This window comes from Ascaphus truei, chromosome 11 (assembly GCF_040206685.1).
Source record: "Ascaphus truei isolate aAscTru1 chromosome 11, aAscTru1.hap1, whole genome shotgun sequence".
NCBI classification, from domain to species: domain Eukaryota; kingdom Metazoa; phylum Chordata; class Amphibia; order Anura; family Ascaphidae; genus Ascaphus; species Ascaphus truei.
The window spans coordinates 59,924,929-59,936,246 of record NC_134493.1 but is presented as its reverse complement, the minus strand read 5'-3'; the positions used below and the strand labels follow the sequence as shown (position 1 = coordinate 59,936,246).

The 11,318-nt window shown below is 42.3% G+C and overlaps 1 long non-coding RNA gene across 2 annotated transcripts in view; it reads right to left on the bottom strand.

Moving 5' to 3' along the window:
• Window positions 1-3,864: 3,864 nt before the first annotated feature.
• The window catches only part of LOC142463628 (uncharacterized), a 125,810-nt gene continuing 118,356 nt past the window's right edge, over window positions 3,865-11,318 (bottom strand). The window contains exons 3-5 of one of the 2 annotated variants that reach the window (XR_012787471.1): window positions 9,330-9,921; window positions 8,725-8,826; window positions 3,865-4,084 (exon numbers count right to left, since the gene is read on the bottom strand). This is a non-coding gene — a long non-coding RNA (uncharacterized LOC142463628). Of the gene's footprint in view, window positions 4,085-8,606; window positions 8,827-9,329; window positions 9,922-11,318 lie in introns of those variants that run through there. The other variant, XR_012787470.1, reaches the window with a different exon arrangement.

Below are 11,318 nucleotides of genomic sequence, written 5' to 3'. Positions count from 1 at the left end.
TTTTATACCCAAACCTGCCACAGTACCAGTACTTTTATATCCAAACCTGCCACAGTACCAGTACTTTTATACCCAAACCTGCCACAGTACCAGTACTTTTATACCCAAACCTGCCACATTACCAGTACTTCTATATTCAAACCTGCCACAGTACCAGTACTTTTATACCCAAACCTGCCACAGTACCAGTAATTTTATACCCAAACCTGACACAGTACCAGTACTTTTATAAGCAAACCTGCCTCAGTACCAGTACTTTTATATAAAAACCTGACACGGTACCAGTACTTTTATATCCAAACCTGCCACAGTACCAGTACTTTTATACCCAAACCTGACAAAGTACCAGTACTTTTATACCCAAACCTGCCACAGTACCAGTACTTTTATACCCAAACCTGCCACAGTACCAGTACTTTAATACCCAAACCTGACAGTACCAGTACTTTTATACCCAAACCTGTCACGGTAGCAGTACTTTTATACCCAAACCTGCCACAGTACCAGTACATTTATATCCAAACCTGCCGCAGTACCAGTACTTTTATATCCAAACCTGCCGCAGTACCAGTACTTTTATATCCAAACCTGCCGCAGTACCAGTACTTTTATACCCAAACCTGCCACAGTACCAGTACTTTTATATCCAAACCTGCCGCAGTACCAGTACTTTTATACCCAAGCCTGCCACAGTACCAGTACTTTTATACCCAAACCTGCCACTGTACCAGTACTTTTATATTCAAACCAGCCACAGTACCAGTACTTTTGTACCCAAACCTGCCACAGTACCAGTACTTTTATATCCAAACCGGCTACAAACTATTTAATAAAATTCTGAATACTAATATTACATTTTTTTTTATATATTATAATAAAAAGATAATTCTTATGTATAAAATAATTCTTATGTAGAAGATAATTCTTATGTATAAGATAAGACGTTGGGGCTGCAGGATGATGTAATGAATAACACGCTCCCGCAGCACTGACAGTGTGATGCAAGTAATGTGTGTGTGACTGGACATGGTGATGAAACTGTTGCACCAGTTGTGTTATTCTGTGAGGACGCCTGCGCTCCCTGTGTGTGCTATAGCCAGAGCAAGTCATTAACTCGTCCTTACAGGGAGGGACAGGATTGCACCGCGCAGCTAGTTACTGTGACAGAGCCTCACCCCGCTGGGATCAGTGTAACCCGCAGGCAGAATATCACTGTCTGGCTGAGACGTAACTGTGATTGTGCTGAATAATATCTAATGCAGCAGCTACTGCCAGTCTCAGCGTGAGACCCCAAACACAGAATGGGGGCGCTCCTGTGTGGGGGGGAGTTAGGGTTTATGGAGATAAAACAGAATGGGGTTTATGTGCTAAAATCTGGTTTTATCTTTTTTTTTTTTGTGTCAGAAGTTTAGAGCAAAAAAATTAACGCAAATAAAAGTGCTGCTTGTGCGCACACTCACATGTATCAGACACGCCCACAACCTGCCCTTCCCCATTATCTGCTAGCATACAGTGCTTCCCCTGCAGCCAGGGATTCTGGGTAATGATATGCAAATGAGCACAGTGTCACTGTTTACTTCTAATCCATTTTAAAATGGGACCCCTATAAGCTTATTCCTGCCGCAGTACGCAGCTTTTCAGCACAGTCTGGGTTAGAGAAGTGCAGAGCCAGTAACCTGCTCACAGACAGCGGTTTCACATGTTTGGGTCTCCTGAGTGTGATGCTGGTAATACTGGCTTAGCAATGTGATGCTGGGGTAGGTGTCACCCACACGTTATATACGTTATGGTGGGTAACAAAGTGACAAACCCCTGCACATAGATATATGAAGATGGGTAAATAATGAATGTTACAGAATTACTGATACAATTAAATGAGGCAGAATAAACATTTACACAGGAACTGATTTCCCAGCATTTTATATTACAGATGCGCAGAGACAAGAAAAGATACAGAGAGATAATATATTATAAAAATACAAACAACTGGTCAAATAAAAACACACATTTGACATACAGAGATCTTAGAAAAAAAGGAGATGGAAAAAACAATTTAAAAAATCTGAACATTATTAAAAAAAAGAACAATTTATTAAAATAGGAAAACTATCATTTCTAAATAATTCTTATCTATAAAATAATACAACAGAAGACAGGGGCGCCCAATGCTACATCCAATTGACAAAACATATAGAGTAATACGTATAAAGTTTAAATACTTCAATAATAATAATAATAATAACTTGGTTATTTAGTTTAACCCTTTGGCCAAAGCGCCGTAAGCCTGCATACCAAACGTCACGGTATAACCAAAACTCCCCCTCACCGTTTTACCTTGGGAGGTCTTTCACTTTGCTGCAAGAACAGGACTTGGTTCTTTCCCTCATACAGAGGTAACAGGACGGGGTCGCAGTGCAGTGTGGGACCTGCATTAATTTGGTTATACCTTGACGTTTGGTGTGCAGGCTTATAACGCTTTGGCCAAAGGGTTTAACTAAATAACCAATTATTATTATTATTGAAGTGTTTGAACTTTGTACTTATTACCATATATGTTTTGTCAATTTGTTGCAGCATTGGGCGCCCCTGTGTTTTGTTGTATACATTTGCCACGCCCAGTCACACACTTTTTAGACATAAATATATATATTCCTGATGCGGTGGGTGTGGCAGTTTGAGCTAGCTGGGAATGTGTGTCATATATAAAATAACACCCTATGGGCCAGTACGGGGATGTTATAAGTTACACATAAGGCGGCCCTGACAGTATAGATTTGGGGGTAACACAGAACGGGGCGTATGTGCTACAATCTGGGTTTATCTTTTGATGTGAAACGTCTTTGCTGCCACAACCTGAGTTCTCCTCGGACCAAAACCACATCATGGAGACGAAAATGCGTCACGATCGTCACGATCAGGCGCGCCCCCTGCTGGCTCAAAATTCTTACAGCACGCAGTCATTCACGCAGACGAACATGTGATCAGGCGAGCAACAGTACTTTTATACCCAAACCTGCCACAGTACCAGTACTTTTATACCCAAACCTGACACAGTACCAGTACTTTTATACCCAAACCTGCCACAGTACCAGTACTTTTATATCCAAGCCTGCCACAGTACCAGTACTTTTATACCCAAACCTGCCACAGTACCAGTACTTTTATATTCAAACCTGCCACAGTACCAGTACTTTTATATTCAAACCTGCTACAGTACCAGTACTTTTAAATCCAAGCCTGCCACAGTACCAGTACTTTTATACCCAAACCTGCCACAGTACTCAGTACACAGTCCTGTGTGGGGGGTAGTTAAGGTTTATGGAGTTAAAACAGAATGGGGTTTATGTGCTAAAATCTGGTTTTATCATTTTTTTTGTCAAAAGTTTAGAGCAAAAATTTAACGCAAATAAAAGTGCTGCTTGTGCGCACACTCACATGTATCAGACACGCCTGCAACCTGCCCCTCCCCATTATCTCCTGGCATACAGTGCTTCCCCTGCAGCCAGGGATTCTGGGTAATGATATGCAAATGAGTACACAGTGTCACTGCATACTTCTAATCCATTTTAACATGGGACCCCTATAAGCTTATTCCTGCCGCAGTACCCAGCTTTTCAGCACAGCCTGGGTTACAGAAGTGCAGAGCCAGTAACCTGCTCACAGACAGCGGTTTCACATGTTTGGGGCTCCTGAGTGTGAGGCTGGTAATACTGGCTTAGCAATGTGATGCTGGGGTAGGTTTCACCCACACGTTATATACGTTATGATGGGTAACAAAGTGACAAACCCCTGCACATAGATATATGAAGATGGGTAAATAATGAATGTTACAGAATTACTGATACAAATAAATGAGGCAGAATAAACATTTACACAGGAACTGATTCCCAGCATTTTATAATACAGATGCGCAGAGAACAGAAAAGATACAGAGAGATAATATATTATAAAAATACAAACAACTGGTCAAATAAAAACACACATTTGTGGACATTGTGATGAAACTGTTGCACCAGTTGTGTTATTCTGTGAGGACGCCTGCGCTCCCTGTGTGAGACCCCAAATACAGAATGGGGGCGTTATACTATAAAAAAAAATAGAGAATATTTATTAAAATAGGAAAACTATAAGTTTCTAAATAATTCTTATCTATAAAATAACACCCTATGGGCCAGTACGGGGGTGTAATAAGTTACACGTAAGGCGGCCCTGACAGCATAGATTTGGGGGTAACACAGAACGGGGCGTATGTACTACAATCTGGTGTTATGTTTTGATGTGAAACGTCTTTGCTGCCACAACCTGAGTTCTCCTCGGACTAAAACCACATCATGGAGACGAAAATGCGTCACGATCAGGCGCGCCCCCTGCTGGCTCAAAATTCTCACAGCACGCAGTCTTCATGCAGACGAACATGTGATCAGGCGAGCAACAGTACTTTTATACCCAAACCTGCCACAGTACCAGTACTTTTATACCCAAACCTGCCACAGTACCAGTACTTTTATACCCAAACCTGCCACACTACCAGTACTATTATATCCAAACCTGACACAGTACCAGTACTTTTATATAAAAACCTGACACGGTACCAGTACTTTTATATCCAAACCTGACAGTACCAGTACATTTATACCCAAACCTGTCACAGTACCAGTACATTTATACCCAAACCTGCCACAGTACCAGTACTTTTATACCCAAACCTGCCACAGCACCAGTACTTTTATACCCAAACCTGCCACAGTACCAGTACTTTTATATCCAAACCTGCCACAGTACCAGTACTTTTATACCCAAACCTGCCACAGTACCAGTACTTTTATACCCAAACCTGCCACATTACCAGTACTTCTATATTCAAACCTGCCACAGTACCAGTACTTTTATACCCAAACCTGCCACAGTACCAGTAATTTTATACCCAAACCTGACACAGTACCAGTACTTTTATAAGCAAACCTGCCTCAGTACCAGTACTTTTATATAAAAACCTGACACGGTACCAGTACTTTTATATCCAAACCTGCCACAGTACCAGTACTTTTATACCCAAACCTGACAAAGTACCAGTACTTTTATACCCAAACCTGCCACAGTACCAGTACTTTTATACCCAAACCTGCCACAGTACCAGTACTTTAATACCCAAACCTGACAGTACCAGTACTTTTATACCCAAACCTGTCACGGTAGCAGTACTTTTATACCCAAACCTGCCACAGTACCAGTACATTTATATCCAAACCTGCCGCAGTACCAGTACTTTTATATCCAAACCTGCCGCAGTACCAGTACTTTTATATCCAAACCTGCCGCAGTACCAGTACTTTTATACCCAAACCTGCCACAGTACCAGTACTTTTATATCCAAACCTGCCGCAGTACCAGTACTTTTATACCCAAGCCTGCCACAGTACCAGTACTTTTATACCCAAACCTGCCACTGTACCAGTACTTTTATATTCAAACCAGCCACAGTACCAGTACTTTTGTACCCAAACCTGCCACAGTACCAGTACTTTTATATCCAAACCGGCTACAAACTATTTAATAAAATTCTGAATACTAATATTACATTTTTTTTTATATATTATAATAAAAAGATAATTCTTATGTATAAAATAATTCTTATGTAGAAGATAATTCTTATGTAGAAGATAATTCTTATGTATAAGATAAGACGTTGGGGCTGCAGGATGATGTAATGAATAACACGCTCCCGCAGCACTGACAGTGTGATGCAAGTAATGTGTGTGTGACTGGACATGGTGATGAAACTGTTGCACCAGTTGTGTTATTCTGTGAGGACGCCTGCGCTCCCTGTGTGTGCTATAGCCAGAGCAAGTCATTAACTCGTCCTTACAGGGAGGGACAGGATTGCACCGCGCAGCTAGTTACTGTGACAGAGCCTCACCCCGCTGGGATCAGTGTAACCCGCAGGCAGAATATCACTGTCTGGCTGAGACGTAACTGTGATTGTGCTGAATAATATCTAATGCAGCAGCTACTGCCAGTCTCAGCGTGAGACCCCAAACACAGAATGGGGGCGCTCCTGTGTGGGGGGGAGTTAGGGTTTATGGAGATAAAACAGAATGGGGTTTATGTGCTAAAATCTGGTTTTATCTTTTTTTTTTTTGTGTCAGAAGTTTAGAGCAAAAAAATTAACGCAAATAAAAGTGCTGCTTGTGCGCACACTCACATGTATCAGACACGCCCACAACCTGCCCTTCCCCATTATCTGCTAGCATACAGTGCTTCCCCTGCAGCCAGGGATTCTGGGTAATGATATGCAAATGAGCACAGTGTCACTGTTTACTTCTAATCCATTTTAAAATGGGACCCCTATAAGCTTATTCCTGCCGCAGTACGCAGCTTTTCAGCACAGTCTGGGTTAGAGAAGTGCAGAGCCAGTAACCTGCTCACAGACAGCGGTTTCACATGTTTGGGTCTCCTGAGTGTGATGCTGGTAATACTGGCTTAGCAATGTGATGCTGGGGTAGGTGTCACCCACACGTTATATACGTTATGGTGGGTAACAAAGTGACAAACCCCTGCACATAGATATATGAAGATGGGTAAATAATGAATGTTACAGAATTACTGATACAATTAAATGAGGCAGAATAAACATTTACACAGGAACTGATTTCCCAGCATTTTATATTACAGATGCGCAGAGACAAGAAAAGATACAGAGAGATAATATATTATAAAAATACAAACAACTGGTCAAATAAAAACACACATTTGACATACAGAGATCTTAGAAAAAAAGGAGATGGAAAAAACAATTTAAAAAATCTGAACATTATTAAAAAAAAGAACAATTTATTAAAATAGGAAAACTATCATTTCTAAATAATTCTTATCTATAAAATAATACAACAGAAGACAGGGGCGCCCAATGCTACATCCAATTGACAAAACATATAGAGTAATACGTATAAAGTTTAAATACTTCAATAATAATAATAATAATAACTTGGTTATTTAGTTTAACCCTTTGGCCAAAGCGCCGTAAGCCTGCATACCAAACGTCACGGTATAACCAAAACTCCCCCTCACCGTTTTACCTTGGGAGGTCTTTCACTTTGCTGCAAGAACAGGACTTGGTTCTTTCCCTCATACAGAGGTAACAGGACGGGGTCGCAGTGCAGTGTGGGACCTGCATTAATTTGGTTATACCTTGACGTTTGGTGTGCAGGCTTATAACGCTTTGGCCAAAGGGTTTAACTAAATAACCAATTATTATTATTATTGAAGTGTTTGAACTTTGTACTTATTACCATATATGTTTTGTCAATTTGTTGCAGCATTGGGCGCCCCTGTGTTTTGTTGTATACATTTGCCACGCCCAGTCACACACTTTTTAGACATAAATATATATATTCCTGATGCGGTGGGTGTGGCAGTTTGAGCTAGCTGGGAATGTGTGTCATATATAAAATAACACCCTATGGGCCAGTACGGGGATGTTATAAGTTACACATAAGGCGGCCCTGACAGTATAGATTTGGGGGTAACACAGAACGGGGCGTATGTGCTACAATCTGGGTTTATCTTTTGATGTGAAACGTCTTTGCTGCCACAACCTGAGTTCTCCTCGGACCAAAACCACATCATGGAGACGAAAATGCGTCACGATCGTCACGATCAGGCGCGCCCCCTGCTGGCTCAAAATTCTTACAGCACGCAGTCATTCACGCAGACGAACATGTGATCAGGCGAGCAACAGTACTTTTATACCCAAACCTGCCACAGTACCAGTACTTTTATACCCAAACCTGACACAGTACCAGTACTTTTATACCCAAACCTGCCACAGTACCAGTACTTTTATATCCAAGCCTGCCACAGTACCAGTACTTTTATACCCAAACCTGCCACAGTACCAGTACTTTTATATTCAAACCTGCCACAGTACCAGTACTTTTATATTCAAACCTGCTACAGTACCAGTACTTTTAAATCCAAGCCTGCCACAGTACCAGTACTTTTATACCCAAACCTGCCACAGTACTCAGTACACAGTCCTGTGTGGGGGGTAGTTAAGGTTTATGGAGTTAAAACAGAATGGGGTTTATGTGCTAAAATCTGGTTTTATCATTTTTTTTGTCAAAAGTTTAGAGCAAAAATTTAACGCAAATAAAAGTGCTGCTTGTGCGCACACTCACATGTATCAGACACGCCTGCAACCTGCCCCTCCCCATTATCTCCTGGCATACAGTGCTTCCCCTGCAGCCAGGGATTCTGGGTAATGATATGCAAATGAGTACACAGTGTCACTGCATACTTCTAATCCATTTTAACATGGGACCCCTATAAGCTTATTCCTGCCGCAGTACCCAGCTTTTCAGCACAGCCTGGGTTACAGAAGTGCAGAGCCAGTAACCTGCTCACAGACAGCGGTTTCACATGTTTGGGGCTCCTGAGTGTGAGGCTGGTAATACTGGCTTAGCAATGTGATGCTGGGGTAGGTTTCACCCACACGTTATATACGTTATGATGGGTAACAAAGTGACAAACCCCTGCACATAGATATATGAAGATGGGTAAATAATGAATGTTACAGAATTACTGATACAAATAAATGAGGCAGAATAAACATTTACACAGGAACTGATTCCCAGCATTTTATAATACAGATGCGCAGAGAACAGAAAAGATACAGAGAGATAATATATTATAAAAATACAAACAACTGGTCAAATAAAAACACACATTTGTGGACATTGTGATGAAACTGTTGCACCAGTTGTGTTATTCTGTGAGGATGTCTGCGCTCCCTTTGTGAGACCCCAAATACAGAATGGGGGCGTTATACTATAAAAAAGAACAGAGAGAACATTTATTAAAATAGGAAAACTATAAGTTTCTAAATAATCCTTATCTATAAAATAACATCCTATGGGCCAGTACGGGATGTAATACGTTACACGTAAGGCGGCACTGACAGTATAGATTTGGGGGTAACACAGAACGGGGCGTATGTGCTACAATCTGGGTTTATCTTTTGATGTGAAACATCTTTGCTGCCACAACCTGAGTTCTCCTCGGACTAAAACCACATCATGGAGACGAAAATGCGTCACGATCAGGCGCGCCCCCTGCTGGCTCAAAATTCTCACAGCACGCAGTCATTCACGCAGACGAACATGTGATCAGGCGAGCAACAGTACTTTTATACCCAAACCTGCCACAGTACCAGTACTTTTATACCCAAACCTGACACAGTACCAGTACTTTTATATCCAAGCCTGCCACAGTGCCAGTACTTTTATACCCAATGCCAATCAATGAACACCCTAAATTAAAGTTTTACTAACCCTTGCCGGGATGAAGGTTCTTTTCACCATCCTCAGGGTCACCAACAGCTACATCCAATAAAGCACCGAAGCCCAACCATAGAAATACATGTAAAGAACAATCCCTGCCCGATGGCACAAAAATAAACAAAACAAATCCAAAAACCTACAGAACAATCCATGCCCGATGGCACAAAAATAAACAAAACAAATCCAAAAACCTACAGAACAATCCATGCCCGATGGCACAAAAATAAACAAAACAAATCCAAAAACCTACAGAACAATCCATGCCCGATGGCACAAAAATAAGCAAAACAAATCCAAAAACCTACAGAACAATCCATGCCCGATGGCACAAAAATAAACCAAAAAATCCAAAAACAATCCATGCCCGATGGCTCAAAAATAAACAAATCCAAAAACCATACAACAAAATCCTTGCCGATGGCACAAAACAAATTGGGTAAAGGATCCAGATTGATGGAGAAGCGCCGGATCCTGCGATGTTTGTAGAGACATCTCCGGTGCCGTTTTTTCTTCTCCTTCGCGTAGGGCGGGGGAGGGGGGTCCCCGGAGCGGATATTATTGGGTTCAGATCAAGAGACTCCGGCTTCATATAAAGAAAAATGCAAATAATTAGCCCCGTCTTTCCTATGTATAAAAAGGCCAAAATAAGCAGATATCAGCCAAGATGAGCTAAACTCACCCGAAAGGGGCGATAGGCTGGGAATGAACATACATGACAGTACATATTAACCCATGAACAGCTGACCACAAAAAGAGTTAATATAAATAAAAAACTACACTACATGCCCCCCCCCCACACCCCCCCCCGGCTACCTTAGTACCATGCAATGCTTTACTAACCGCTAAGGCAACCTAACCTGCCACCCTCCCTGGGGGAACCCTGTAATCCACAACTCCCTACCCCCCAAAACAAACCTACACCACATAAAAAATAAATTTTTAAATAATTGTGCAACATAAAACCATTGATTGTAACCGGGGCTAACTAATCCCTCTCAATGGAGCCGAGATTGCCACATTGGCAATCAATGGTACAATAGAATATAAAAATAAATGTGCAATATAAAAATACATAACTTTGCCCCTTTCACCCCCTTAGTGCCCCCGGCCTGTCTGCAACCTTACTAGGAAGAAGAGCCATGTTATTAAAAATGTCTCTGTCCAAGATATTACGAGAGCCGCAGCACACGCATGTATATTACATCCCCACATACATATACTGTACCACACACATACAGGTATATACTGTATATATACACACACACACACACACCTATCTCAATACATAATAGCGGCACAGGATATGAACGCAGCGGCACAGTATATGAACGCAGCGGCACGGTATATGAACACAGCGACACAGTATATGAACGCAGCGGCACAGTATATGAACGCAGCGGCACGGTATATGAACGCAGCGACACAGTATAAGAACGCGGCGGCACAGTATATGAACGCAGCGACACAGTATAAAAACGCGGCGGCACAGTATATGAACGCAGCGGCACGGTATATGAACGCAGCGGCACAGTATATGAACGCAGCGGCACGGTATATGAACGCGGCGACACAGTATAAGAACGCGGCGGCACGGTATATGAACGCGGCGGCACGGTATATGAACGCGGCGGCACGGTATATGAACGCAGCGGCACGGTATATGAACGCAGCGGCACGGTATATGAACGCAGCGGCACGGTATATGAACGCAGCGGCACGGTATATGAACGCAGCGGCACGGTATATGAACGCAGCGGCACGGTATATGAACGCAGCGGCACGGTATATGAACGCAGCGGCACGGTATATGAACGCAGCGGCACGGTATATGAACGCAGCGGCACGGTATATGAACGCAGCGGCACGGTATATGAACGCAGCGGCACGGTATATGAACGCAGCGGCACAGCATATGAACGCAGCGGCACAGCATATGAACGCAGCGGCACAGTATATGAACGCAGCGGCACAATATATGAA